At 46.8% G+C, this 14,293-nt stretch overlaps 1 protein-coding gene across 3 annotated transcripts in view; it reads right to left on the bottom strand.

Annotated features, from left to right (window-relative positions):
- Positions 1–14,293, bottom strand: part of LOC138528617 (ankyrin repeat domain-containing protein 50-like) — a 394,440-nt gene that overhangs the window by 226,067 nt on the left and 154,080 nt on the right. For all 3 annotated transcript variants that reach the window (XM_069640417.1, XM_069640419.1, XM_069640418.1), the window contains exon 2: positions 8,557–8,694. The gene's annotated coding sequence lies outside the window, so the exon portion shown is untranslated. The remainder of the gene's footprint in view (positions 1–8,556; positions 8,695–14,293) is intronic.

The following is a 14,293-nucleotide window of genomic DNA, read 5'->3' as shown; positions in this document are numbered from 1 at the left end:
CAATGCCGGGCGCTGCCCTCGACAGCCTGTGTGATCCTGGGCTCGCTGGCGCCTTGCTACGCTTGAGGCACCTGCTAGAAGGCACACGGCGCGAGATCATGCTTCAGTTCAAATGAAACCATCAAGTAGTCCTGCACTTTTTGGGCCGATCATGGTCCAAGTCCTGAAACCAGTGAGAACCTACAATATCCATTGGGGTTGGGGGCGAATGAGAAAAAGCCAAGATGAAAAGGGTACAGGAAGTGCCAAACTTGAGATTGAAGGCGGCTTGTCTTGCACTGGAAGCAGGGTGCGTTCCTGCTTGCACTGGGACGTGGGGCGATGGCTTCCGTGAACACTGCCATCAGTCCTACCTACATTTGAAAAGTAAAAACTCTATTCAATATTAAAAACGAATACATTGCCGATTTGTTCATAATTAAAGACCGCCACAAACATTTGTCTGTTTCGTTGTCAGACCCTCTGCCATTTTATGCAAAAACCAGGCTTATGGAGTTCACTTTGGAACGCCCCTTGGTAAGGCACTAAAGGATAAAGTGATTTGCCCAGGATCACACACTTCATTTAAGCAGCGAAGCTGGGAGCAGTGTGCAACTTGACTTCAGCAAAAAAGTGTTCAATGTCCGGATTTCAAGAAAAACTCTTTTATAAAAAAGGGAACTGCCAAAGTACACAAATCATAAACAAGTTTGGCAAAGATATGAACCCCAACAGGTTATGTCAAAAAGCAATGCGTCAGGTAGCCCGTCTATTACAGCAACTGTCATTTACTGCTTTTGGACCAATGAACGCAGTGACAGTTATTTATTTATAGGTTATTTATAACGCGCTTAATACCCAGAGGTTTCTAAGCGCGGACCCGAAGATCGAACCTGTGGTGCTCGGAGTTGTCTTGCTTCCAAGGCGAGCACGTTGCCTCTGAGCTATTCTCCCAAGATATTCTCCAAGTTATCCTTTCATTTCTCCTCCACCCCTTCATGCTGCATACTATCATTTGTAGGAGTAGTAATTTCACATAAGATCTTTGGGATAACATTTCCCTCCAAAAACTTTAACACCGGGATCACATATAACTAAAAATATGCTACCGGGCGTCCTTCCTGGTCTGAAGGTGACAGTTGTTTCAGCACGGCTCCAACAGCGTAATCAGAGGCATCTGTTTCCATAATGAATGCCGGATGATAGGAGGGTTGACTCGATAGAGGGGCCGTGGTGAATGCTCCTAAGGTTTTGAAAGGCTGTTTTGGTGGCATAACAATAGAGGACGTCTTTCTTCAATAAGGAGGTCTGGGGTACGACTATCCTAAATTGGACATCCCCAGGAACCTCTGCAGTTCCTTCACACTCCGAGGGGTTTTCATTTGAACGATGACATTCACCTCCCATAGATCCATAGAGATCCCTTGACTAGACAGTATAAATCCCTGATAGGGTATGGAATCCGCATCGAAAACACATCTCTCTGGTTTCGCCTTTACCTGATGAACCTGCAAGCGTTGCAGAACCTGGCTGACGTGTCTCTTGTGGTCCTCTGGGGTCTTGGAAAAAAACAATCTGTCATTCAGATATACGACCACCGTGTGTAAAAGGAGGGCTGCAAACACATGGTCCATAAATCGCTGGAACACAGATGGGGCATTTGCCAATCCGAGCGGCATGACTCTGTACGGACAATGGGCAAAGGGGGTCCAGAAAGCAGTCTTTCACTAATCGCCCGCACAAATCCTCACCAGATTCTAGGCTCCTCGTAAGATGAGTTTAGTGAAGGTCCGGGCCGATTGTACCGCCTCGAAAGTATCTGGAATGAGTGGTAGTGGGTGCCTATCTGGCATGGTAACTTTATTAAGGCCACTATAATCGATACAAGGCCTCAATTCAGTGGTGCCTTTCTTCAGTATGAAGAACGACGCTTCCCCTGAGGATTTGGACTCCATGATTAGGCCATTCTTTAGGTTTATATACAGATATTCCCACAGTGCTTTCTTTTCTGATTGTAAGAATATAAACCGTGGCTCCAGGCTCTAGCTCAATGGCACAGTCATTCACTCGAGGTGGGGGCAACCGTCTTTCCCAGTCATCCATGAATACATCTTGTGTGCCCGGTATTTGGAAGGAATCTATGTGGAAACAGATAATGAGCCATGTCCCGACAAGGAAGCCGATGCTTCATGAGCCTCTGTCGCTAATCAAGAGGAGACCTGGCTCAGACCCCAAAAACAAGGATCTTGCCTTCCAATTTATGAAGGGGTTGTGCATTTCTAGCCATGGTATGCCTAGGATCACTGGGTAATGAAGCTGCGGACTTCCCGGTGTTGTTGGATGTACATTACTAGGTCCACAGTATTCTCTTTGATGGCTCCACGACTCAAAGGCAATCCGTCGACACCTTCAAATGGGCATGGGTTGTACCTTAGATGTGGAAGTAATGCCCTCCTTATGAGCCAGATGTTTGTCATAAAGACTCTGGCTGCTCGGGAATCCACTGTGGCCAATGTGTCTAGCTTGTTCCCTTGAGGGGTAATCAGTCGTATCTTGATAACCAACCAGGAGGAGGGTCTACTCTCAGCCTTCTCCATGTTCCCAAGGTACAATGACCAGGGCAGCTCTCCCGGGCTAGGGCTCCTCTGTAGGACCAGGAGCTAGCGTTTCCCGCTCCATGAAGAGGTGCCAAAGGACAAATCCGAACACAATGGTTTGAGGATCCAGAGTACATGCAGAGTCCCTTGGTTCGTTGACATTGTCTCTTTTTCCGACAAGGGACCATGAGCTTCCCCGATCTGCATCAGGGCAAATCAGCTCGAATCACATCTAGACAGAATTGTGAATGTTAGCTTACATCCCATCTAGATGGAATTGTAAAGATTAGCTTGCGTCGCATCTTGACAGAAATGTGAATGCCAGCTTGCATCACATCTAGACAGGATTATAAAGATTAGCATTGCGCCACACCTAGACAGGATTGCGAAGATTAGCATGCGTCACTTCTAAATAGCGATGCCAATAACCAACCCCACTAAACAATCTCACCCATCTGCATACACCTCTCACTCCAGATAACCATACCTCCAAAGCACTACAAACCACACGCACTTCCCCAAAACGCAACAAAACATACCACACACAGCATAGCACAACACATGACGGCTACCGGCCAAATAGCACACCAAAGCTCAGCGAACAGTGTTAACCGAACTGAGGCTGCCAACAACACATCACAGCTCTTGTGTTCTTTTTCCCGCTCAGCCTTACTAACCCATCCCACTCTCGTTCCTTTTCAGATCCGCCAGAGTGCCAGGGGACCCCTCCGATGGTGATAGTGCGCGGTATAAATATCCTTGAACATTAATGAAAATCTGCTGAATCTGGCAACCAGCCTAATTGTCTGATTCGTCAGTGCAGAGGGCCGTGCACACAAGCAATCTCTTATTTGTGATTTATGAGGTTTGGAAATAATGGGAAAGACAAGGTAGATAAAAAGATTACTCTTTAAAGAAAATCCTTTCGGAAAAGACCATTTAAAAAGGGGAAAATGCTTCTTTTAAGGTGCATAACCTTTGTTTTAGATGGATTAATTTTCAGGGAGTGTGTGGTTGCAAAATTATTAAAAGCAGTTAAAAGTCATTTTAGTTCGATCTCAGAGCAATCAAATAAGAAGTCATCTGCATAACTTATCCATAGGAATTTCAGGCTATTAAGTTTTGGCGAGGCTAGGGCTTCTGGCATAATTAGTTCCCGTATGTCCGACACATAAAAGTTCAATAGACAGGGGGCAAGAACGCACCCCTGTCTGACAGCCCTAGATTTTGGAATTTCTCGATCGGACCCACTCAGCATTTAACCTGACCTGAACTACTGTTCGTTCATGGAGACCAATTATAAGTCGCAGTAGACCTTCCAGAAGGCCCCATTTTAGCAAATTTAACCCAAAATAGCTTTCCATCTACCGCGTCAAAGGCAGCAGACAAGCTGATACTGGCAATAAAAACAGACTCGTATTTTCTAGACCAAGCTAGTGTTTGTACACACTTCAACATCACACCACTTAAGGTAGTGTTGATATGCTTGCGGAAGCCCATCTGCCAATTTTGAAGTCTACCAGACAGTGCTGACATGACCTTAGATGACCAAGATACCAGGGAATCGAAGAATTTAGTGTCTGCGTTCAATATAGAAAATGTTTCGGGTGGCACCTTGAGGCCTTTTTATATAATGGTACTATGTTTGCGACCCACCATGCTACAGGAAATTGATAGGGTACTAAAATCTGCTCAAATAAAATCAATACAATAACCGACCGCTACCCTATTGCACCTTTAAACGATACATTTTATTAGGGCCGGTCTGGAGAAGAGCTAATCTTGACAAGGATTTCCTAAACGATGTCCCAATTCATTGGGATATAAGCAGAAGCCATGAACTGATGGTCAGGAGGCAAATTGGAGACATCTAGAGCATTCGTTGAAAATACACTTAAATGAGATACCCAGTCTGATTCAGATACTTAATTAGGTTGTAGTTCAGGCTTGAGTTATAACATTACAATTTATCAACCTCCAAAATTCAGAGAATTTATTTTTCGACAATAGATTTTCTGCGTCTTTTTGATACAGCAGTGCTTTGTGGCCCCTCCACCAATTTTTGTAATGGGTTTTTACTTCGACTAGAGTAACTGAGGCAGTTCTTTCCTTCTTTTTAGAGTTTTAATTTGATTTCTCATTTTCTGTTTTCTGTCAATTACCTCTTTGTCTAAAACATGAATATGTTTAAATTTAGATCCATTATTCATGGAGAAATAACCGAAGATCAAATCTAGGAAATGGTCTATAAAAGGTTCAAATGCGTCAAGTGAAAGGGTGTCTATTTTCCATTGTAACGAGGACTCATTCAAAAACCTGTATACCGCAACATTGACTCGACTGATGTTTTTAGGGTTCCAATAGATTTTTTTACCTGCAGAATTAGATTTTTTTGTCACTTCAGAATAGGGTCTTACATTGACTAATCATCTCACTATGAGCTTTGCGTGTACAAAGTGTGAAAGACCAACAAAAACGTGGGGTAATGTTAACGTTTTTTATTGAAATTAGGATTAATGTCTATAAGGGACATAGGTTTATCTTAAACTAAAAGTTTGTTCTCATCTTTCAACAACCTAAACAAAAAGGTGTCCAGGTGGGCTAAACCAGCCCAAAAGATAAGCAGCGTACCAGACACCTTTACTCCATAAAACCTGGTGAATTCGCCCAAAAAAAAGATAATGGAGGGGTATAAATACTGCCCAGTGAAAAATAGGAAACGGACACATCGGAGGGTGCCCTTGCTTCCGCCCTCATAGCTCCACGGATATGTTTAGTTGTACTGTACCAGCAGAGCAGTGCAAGGGGAAACATATCAACTACTGCTTGATGACAAGGGTAACGTAAGATAAACATCAATTGATCTTTTACTTTGCATGAATTACTAGCCACAAAGACTTATGGATTGCAAATACACCCCTTTTGAATTGAATAGATTAGTAGTTGCCTAAATTGACAATGGGAATTATTTTTAACTTCTGAAAAAATAACGTACTGCCAACTTCAAGAAATCAAGAGGGTCACGCTTCCGCTTCGGCTTTTACCTGTGGCCTTGGGCAACACTAGGTGCTGGGGTTATCGGTCTGTTAAATCTATGTAGGGAAAGTGAGGTTTCTCTCTCCCTGGTAAAGTACCATAACAGGTTTCTTCTTACCCTGCAAAGGAGGCCAGAGTCACATACCTATAGCGACACTTATCTAGAAAACAAAGAGGAGTTATTTTACTAGAATAATCTAAGCAAAAGTTGTTCGTTGGGTCAAACCTTAAGGCATCTTTGCTTTTTAGGAGGGTTAGTGATCTCGGCCAGGATCCCTACTCAGTAACCCTCAGAGACGTAGCACCCGGCACACTTGTTTCTCAGGTTCACAGATACTGCTGGTTAAACGCAGTCACAATGATGTAGCATGTAGAGGTTCTTTCCTGAACTCGCAGGGATATACAGTCCAGCTGGTTCCTTTAACAGGTTGCCTTCACAGGGATCTAGCACCCAGCTGGCAACTTGTAACCCAACCAGGATAACTCACTTCCAGCTGCTCCAAGGGTATGGTAACCAGCTCGTTTGCAAGGGATAGAGTGACCCTCTCACTCACTCTGTAGCATTTACAGTTCCTAGTAGGAGATCCAGGCCTTCACCACCCGGACGTCTAAGTCACAACAGCTGAATCAGCCAGCTAAGCTAAGCCCTAGGGCCAGGCGGCGCTATACAAATAATAAACGAAACTAAGCTTGTCCTGGTGCTTTGTGCTTAACCTTTGGCCAGTTTGCTCAAGCCATCCGAGTCTGTGCTTCTCTGATGCACTCTCGTCGGTTGGATCCCTCTCCCGGCATCTGTGTGATCTTCCAGCTCCTGGAACACTGCTTGGTGTTCCTAAAGCCATCTATGATGGGCCTCCATTGGTTGCTCTTTAATTGTTGACAGAGGGAGCTTCCTGGTAGGCCCTTTGGCTTCCTGAAGTGATTTACTCCACCTGGTGTGTGTCAGTTGCATGCAGCGTCTTTAAAAGGCCTGGCAACCATCTTGGGTTGCTGTGGAAATCCCGGACCTGCAATTTGGCTCTGCTCCGGTCTCTTGTAACTTCTCAGTGGACCATGTGCTGCTGTGCTCAGTAGGACTGTGCTACCTGGTCCTATCGCTGTAAGGAGAGTTTTGGTAAGAGCGTGTAGGAGTTACTTTTGGCTCATCTGACTTTCTTTCACCTCCATCTTGGCTTCTGGGTAACAGGTTGGTGTGTTATTTCTCACCAGGGATCCTGGGTAACAGGATCTGTTGGCACTTGATTCCTCAGTGCATCAGGCATTTTCCTCAGACTGCTTATACAGAAGAGGCCTATGGACATTGCCTCAACTTCTAGTTCTCGGACTGCAGAAGACACATAAGTGAGAAGGGATTCTCTGCAACTCCCACCCTGGACCGCTTGCAAGTAGATCAGTACACTGGCTAGAATGCCCAGGTAGGTCGGCTTTCCCGGGCCGCAGAGTCCCCGCCATAACCCTGGTCAGAGATGCCCTCACCTTTCTCAGCTAGTATGATGACCGGTTCTTGCTTTGAAGACAAAACAAGTCTGGTTGCTCCCATGCTGTAAACTTCCTAGGTGCACACTGTGGTGTGGTGTGGTATCAATGTCGCAAAGGTCTTGGGGACTATTGTTTCTAAGTTCAAGAGTGGAATGCTTTGGTTTTAAGGGGTCTGAAGACATACAGTTATTACCCAACGGGGGTTCAGTTGGATTAAAGAACATTTTAAGGCAAATTTTCCCTTAAGCATTTCCAGAACTCACTCTATTTGTAGAGAAATAGTTTAAGTAGCAACAAAAGTAAGATCATTTGAGAGAGCACTTGGAATGAATCAAGGGCGGGCATAGAAAAAGCAGATTTTAAAAAAAAGATGTGCTTCCTTTTTTCAATTTAATCCCACCAATCCCAGCACCTGTAACTGATGGCTTTTGATGAGAAATAATTACAAAGAGAACTTATTTATACAATGGCAATATGGGAGCTTATGGCACTGTAAATAAGCAGACACCTGGAAAGTGCTCACCTTGCTGGCGGTAACAGGGTAAGATTTGACTCAGACATTAACCCTGTTGAAAATGTTGTGTGGGAGGGTTCCATAGCATTTTCCCATGGTCAAGATATGTCTGGAGGAGCATGCAAGAAAGAGCAGCTTGTAATTCATGTAAACCATCAAATGCATTGCTTCTTAAAGATGCAAGGCCTTGGACCATCAATTCTTGCCTGTAGAGGAGAAAACTAGGTAGAGGCGCAAAAGTACGCAGGAGTATCTTGCCTCAACCGCACAGTGGCGACTATGCAAATGAATCTAAGCGCATGCAGAAACTTTGTTAATGCACATCATCCTCCCAACCTTAACGCCTTGGTGCCATCACCTCTCATCGAGAAGGGCACAGTACATTACCCTATTTCAGATTGCAGACCTTCATTGGCACCACAAAATGTAAGCACAGCTTCACAATGCAGCAACACCCTCCCCATGGGTGGTCTCCATAACACTGAACCCCACCCCATACATTCATATATAAAAAGCGGCCCCTTTCACAGTCACTATTTACCATTATTACATCTTTGCTAAGAGGCTTGATGTTGCGATTTATATGGCGATGAGGTCTTGTGAAGGGTGTCACAACACTCACCAAGAGGACACAGCAGGAGCAAGAGGGGTGGACTCATTCATGCCCAATCCCATAAGGGTGCCAACAACTGCAGCTAATGGTGCCAATGGCGACACACAGCAACTCATTCAAGAAAGGCCACAACGCAACTCAACAGTAGGATATTCATTGATTGGTAACAGGGTCGACCGTAAACCGTGACCTAACCGTAAGAAGCTCGGTCACCCATGAACCGGGCTACTGCACCACTCCCAATCTCTGCTATTGCACAAAGACAGCTGGATAACCGGACTGCTGCAGAATGCCAAGACCACATGTTGAGGAACAGGGAGTACAGAGAGGCTACTTACCACAAGAGGTATTCTCGGCTGTCAGGAAGAAGGGCAGAGGTAGAACGTCTATGTAGTTAAAAGCGTAGGGTGGAGACCATCAAGGACGATCCCTATGAGTTCCTGCATATGGGTAGAAGGCGTTGTCGGCAGCTGGACCTGCAATGAATAGAGGAGATCAGTGTTAGAGATCGCACTAAAACAAGCAGCAGATTTCTGCAATCGGTTCACTCAGAGTGCTCTCTTTAGCTTGTTTGCAAGACCCGATGCCCACACAGGAGGTTTTCTGGCTATTCCGAATCTCGGTCAAATAATGGAGAGCATACAAGCAGGGTTTGCCTCCCTGATGGACAAGTTGGATGGCATAACAAACATTAGCACCTTAACAAGATCGAGTGAGCGTTAAACAGAAGCAGAAACTTGCATCGATAAGGTGGAGGATGATCTAAACGCATTCAAACATCAAGTGTGTGCGATGTTCAGAGATCTGAAGGAAGCCTTGCTAAAGTGTGAGGACCTAGAATCTAGATCCAGGAGAAACTGTATGCGTCTGGTGGGCCTCCCCGGGCGATTTGGGCAAGGCCCCAGGGAGATGGGGATTGAAACCTTACTTAAAGACTTACTTGTGAATCACAGGCTTCTCTGTTGCATTGTTTTGTTGGTGTATAGAACACCAACGATGAGGCCGAAACCTGTGGCACCTCCTAGACCAGTCCTTGCGAAATTACTGAACTATTGCAACTGCTTTATTATCCCTACGGCTGGCGAGGGAGAAAGGCCCGCTGTGCTAAGAGTCCAGCACAGTGCACATATGCTCGAGTTTCTCTACAGCGGTGCAACTTGAGCTACTTCTGGGCGTCACAAAACTGCTCAGAGAGATCTGTACCGTATGCAATTCTCTTCCTGGCGAGACTGAAAACACATCATCAGGGCATGTCTCCTTCATGGTACCAGAGGAAGTGGTGGCCATTACTGAGGCCAACATACCTATCCTTACCCCTCCACCCCCTGCGGTGCTTTTGACGAGGCGGATGGAGGCACATCATCTGTATAAGGAATGGGGCGCAGTATACTGGACACCCTGATGTGCTTAGTAAGGATGATACATTTGCTGCTATGTTCTTCTGGTGCACTACTCTACCTCAGCACAGTATAGTCTGCTTGGGCACTGTGCAGGGGGGGGGGTCAGACATCAAGCAGGAGGTCTTGATTGATGTTCAGATATCCTATATGATGGTGGGTGGGGCTAGTAGCGAGGTCTGACAGAAGTTAAGGGGTGTTCCTCCTATGCAAGGTTGCTGGATCACCAAGGGTATTTGTGTTGAGGTCATACAGGGGTGGGGGGTTGACATTACCCTATTTGGGAGGTCGTGGGGGGGGATTGTTGGGGAAATTTATTTTAAAATGTTGCTCTGGCAAGCATGTACCGGCATACTTGGGCGTTCCATTACATAGATCTGGTTCTTTTATGAGTGGGCTACAGATTCAGGACGTGAGTACACCATGGTATGGTCAGATGGTGACCATAAGATACTAAGCTGGAATGTAAGAGTCTGGGGAACCACTCCAAGGCAAGGAGACTAGCGTCCCATATAAATAGGCTCAAAGTACATGTTCTATTCCTACAGGAGAGACATTCATATGGGGGAGCAAAGGATAATTTCGCCAAGCTATGGGGCTCTAACCGATTTCATACAAACTACTCATCACAGTCTAGTGGGGTCCTTACCGAAATACATACATCTGTTAAGTGTGCGCTAATGCACTCACAGGTAGAGCCGGAGGGTCGATCTAAAATAGTACACTGTAAGCTGGTAAACACTGAAGTTCTCTTGGCAAATACATATAGCCTCAACCAGGGTGAGACAGACTTCTACACAGGCATAGCGAACATTCTAGCAGCCTAGCCAATGACACACATTTTGCGTGAGGCGTGTGGGCGAGACATGCACACCATATTGAACCTTCAGCTCGACAGACAGGCAGGGCGCCAAGACCATTATCAAAAGCAGCACGCTGCATAGAGAGTCAGATGGACAGACTAGATTTATGCAATATATGGAGGACCTTGCACCCGCTTGCATAGGAATATTCATATTGCTCCTCAACACGCTATATGGACAGATTCATTTTTGATCTCAAAGGACATAACTGGGAGGACTGTGCAGGCTGATCTACTGCCCAGCACCTACGCTGACCACTCGCCCATAGTGCTATCATTGGAATGGGGATAGGGGGGGGGGGGGGTCAGGACATGGGACCGTGCAACGTGGGTCTTTAAGCAGGCGACTCTGCAAGACTTGGTATTTCGGGTAGATATTGAGGAAGGGATCTGCACGTTTTTCCAGAATAGTGACAATGGCACGGTGTCGCATGGTATACTATGGCAAACATTCATGGTCTTTATCAGAGGTATGGCCATGTTCAAGGAGTTCAGAGTACTTAAGACCACCCGTAGGGCTATAGCCTGTTGGGAAGGGGGGACGATCGTCCAAGGGCCCCCCCCCCCAGCGGTTTCGAACAAGGGGGAGGCCTGGGAGTGTGCTGAAGGGGCTCAGGGAGGGGGTAGAGGGTATTGATAGGGGACACAGTTTAGGGAGCTCAGTGCATGCTTCGGGTATAGAGTACACAGGGAATAAACACCATCTTAGAAAGTAGCAGCCATATTGAAATCAAGGCCTAACTTCGCATTGTAGCCAGGATAGCAGACCCGGGTCATGAACATGGAAATAAGCGCATGCATGTGGGAAAAGGTATCATGGGCAGATGTGAGAAAGAGCAGAGCTGCAGAGATTATTAGACCCTTTCATGGTCTCATGTTGGCAGTATCCGTATCCCAGGAGGAATGTGTCCTGCAAGCCCAGGAGGGGGCTAAAAGCTCCCTGCGAAAAGCTATCCCACGAGAAGGAGGACACGAGCCTCCAACCTTCCCCAGTCCCAGCTCTAAGTAATAGCGCCCCGATGGCCCGTCTCAAGACCCCAGCATTTCAAGGTACCAGCCAGTCCCAGACCACCGACCATAAAGCTGTTAGACCTCTCCGCCCCAATCGATCAGAAAAGATCAGAAAGCAGGGACAGGCTGCCTTCACAATTAGGTCACGTGATTTGTGATCCGAGGTGCCGGGAGGGGGGAAACAAACCATAAAAGTGGGTGGGGAGCTTTGGAAGGGTGCTGACGTGTCTGCAATCGAGTTAGGATTTGAGAGTTACTGTCTACTCCAGAGCATCCTCCTAGCCCTTGTCTGCAGTACCAGGTGCACACTAGGTTAGACATGTCTCGGGAGGATAGCTCGGCGGCAATGCTCTCGTCTTGGAAGCAAGACGACACGGAGCAACACAAGTTCGATCCCTGGGTCCGCGCTTAGAAACCTCTGGGTATTAAGCGCATTATAAATAACCTATCATATCATATAGAGAATGCATGGTTTTTATTTCTAATTGGCAATTAGCTGTAGCTTCATGACCAATGACATGCAAGAAGGAACCCATGTGGAAGAAGATGGACAAAGGGCTGGGACCAATGGCCTGGCATCCCTTATGGAGCAGGTAGCCTATGTATAGGGTTGCGCTAACCAGCCATTTGGATTTGTAACTTACGTCACGGATGACGCTGGGTTCCTTTTTTAACATGTTGCTCATGCTGAAGTTGCCAGAACGTGCCACAGCAGCAGAGCTCTTTCCTGGCGCATCTTAATTTTGTGGAAATAAAACCTTGTTCTCCTTGCAAGAGGTGTGCGGTGGTTTTTTTCACTGGTGGGTTCGATTTTTTTTCTGGTGTGAGCGTTGAGGGGTTTCTCTACAAGCCCTCTGCGAACCTCAGACCTGGAGTTGTTCAAAGAGCATGCAAATAGGGAAGTAAAATACTTTGCAAAGCAAACTGTAGCCAGGAGATCAGATTGGGAAAAGTCCTGGTAGGTCATTGTCAAGACTGATACAAACAGAGAGGGGCACAGGTCAGATAGTGGGCATAAAAGAAGATCATCAGGACTTACACGCAGATCACAACATAAAAGTTTCCGTAAAACATTATGAGGCATTATACCAGGCTGGTAACCCTAGGGAGACAGATGAGATGCATGCCCTGCTGGATGACATCCCAATATCCAAGCTATGCCAGGATACCAGGGTACAAATAAATACCCCATTCACCATTGTAGAGATACTGCAATTGTTAAGAGCTGCCGAGGAATAAGGCCCCAGGGCCAGATGGGCTCACTGCAGAATTCTACATGGAGTACGGGCTATCCTAGTCCCTTACCTACTGAAGGTGTGGAAGGAACCCGTCCCGGAGACACTTCGCAAAGTCACCATCATAGTACTCCTCAAGCCCGGGAAACCAAGTGAGGAATGTGGATCGTACAGACCACTGTCACTAATGAATGTTGATACTAAGATATATGCAAACATGATAGCAAATAGATTGCTTCCCTTGATGTCTTTCTTGATACACCACCACCAGGCTGCCTTTATACCAGGTAGGTCCACGTCCTTGAACATCGGGCGATTAATGTCATGGCTCACATTTCACCCAAGGTCCACGCGGTAGCGGTGGTGCTTGACGCGCAGAAGGCCTTTGATAAGTCGATGTGGAAATGGCAGTTTCTATGTCCATTTTCAGTTTTCAAAGTAGTACATCAATTTTAATTTCCCCACTGTATTCAATGTATTGCATGATTTCATTTTCTAAAGTAGTGGATGACTTATTTTTCCCAAAGGTATTTTCCTCTGTGTCCCCTCCACTGTGTGGGGGGGGGGGGGTTGTGGACCCAAGCCCAAGCCATGATCCCTACATGAACCAGTTCTAACTGTTGCTCAGCTGCAGCCTGGAACCCCCTGCAACTCTTCCTCCCACTTGCCTCCACCCAAAGCCTCTCTTGAGCCCTGCAAAACGAGTTCCACTTGTGTCCATCATGGGTTGGGGGCTCTGGAAAGCCACTTGCACACACACTGTACTTATCATGCCCTCTGCTAAGTCACCAAGCTAGCCCCGGACCTCTTGCACCCTTTCTGTCAGCCTCCTCCATTCCCCAGTCCTGCAATGAACCCCCCCCCCCTTCTGGGCCTCAACTGCCTTGCACTCCATAATTTGCACTCCTCTGGCCAAACAAACCAATTGCACATGTGTTCCTGGGCGAGGGGCTGGCCCTGGAGTGGGCGCCGGCAACAGCTTTATATATGCCTGTGGAGAGCGGACTGGGATCTGCTCTTTGGTTGCTGGCAGTGATGTGCCAACAGGGGGGATGGGGTGGGGGTGACAGCAGAGCTCAGGAGGCCCCCTTCCACAGGTACCCTGGCTGATCTTCCCTCTCCATCCTGCCCCTTCTTTCCACCTCAACCTGCTCTATTTTTCCACCATTAGCGATCCTTGCCCATCTCTCGCTCCCTGTTTTGTGCCCGTCTCCCTCTCTCTGCGTCTGTGTCTGTCCACAATTTCTCCGTGTCTCTTTCTCCCGGTGTCTGTGTGTCTCCCTTTCCTTCTCTCCCACCACCCCCTCACTGTCTCTACCAGCCTCCATCTGCAACCATTCCCTTTCTCCCTTGGCGGCCCTTCCCCCTGGCATCCAAGGGTACGCCCCAGGTTCCATGCAAGTGGGTGTGCCAAGCTTGTATGCCTGCCAACAATGCCCCACCTTGTGCCCGCCACCCAGCACGTGCAATCTCCTATGTCCAGTGGGTCTAATTTATACTGCGGGCAATGAGTTTACTCCTATTCCTGTAATAAATTGCTTTGTGGTTTCTACAAAGACGTTGGTGCCTT

The sequence above is a fragment of the Ambystoma mexicanum genome, chromosome 7q (genome assembly GCF_040938575.1).
Source record: "Ambystoma mexicanum isolate Mex_15411 chromosome 7q, UKY_AmexF1_1, whole genome shotgun sequence".
Classification (NCBI taxonomy): domain Eukaryota; kingdom Metazoa; phylum Chordata; class Amphibia; order Caudata; family Ambystomatidae; genus Ambystoma; species Ambystoma mexicanum.
Note: the sequence above shows the minus strand (reverse complement) of the source record. Positions and strands in the feature narration are given on the sequence as shown.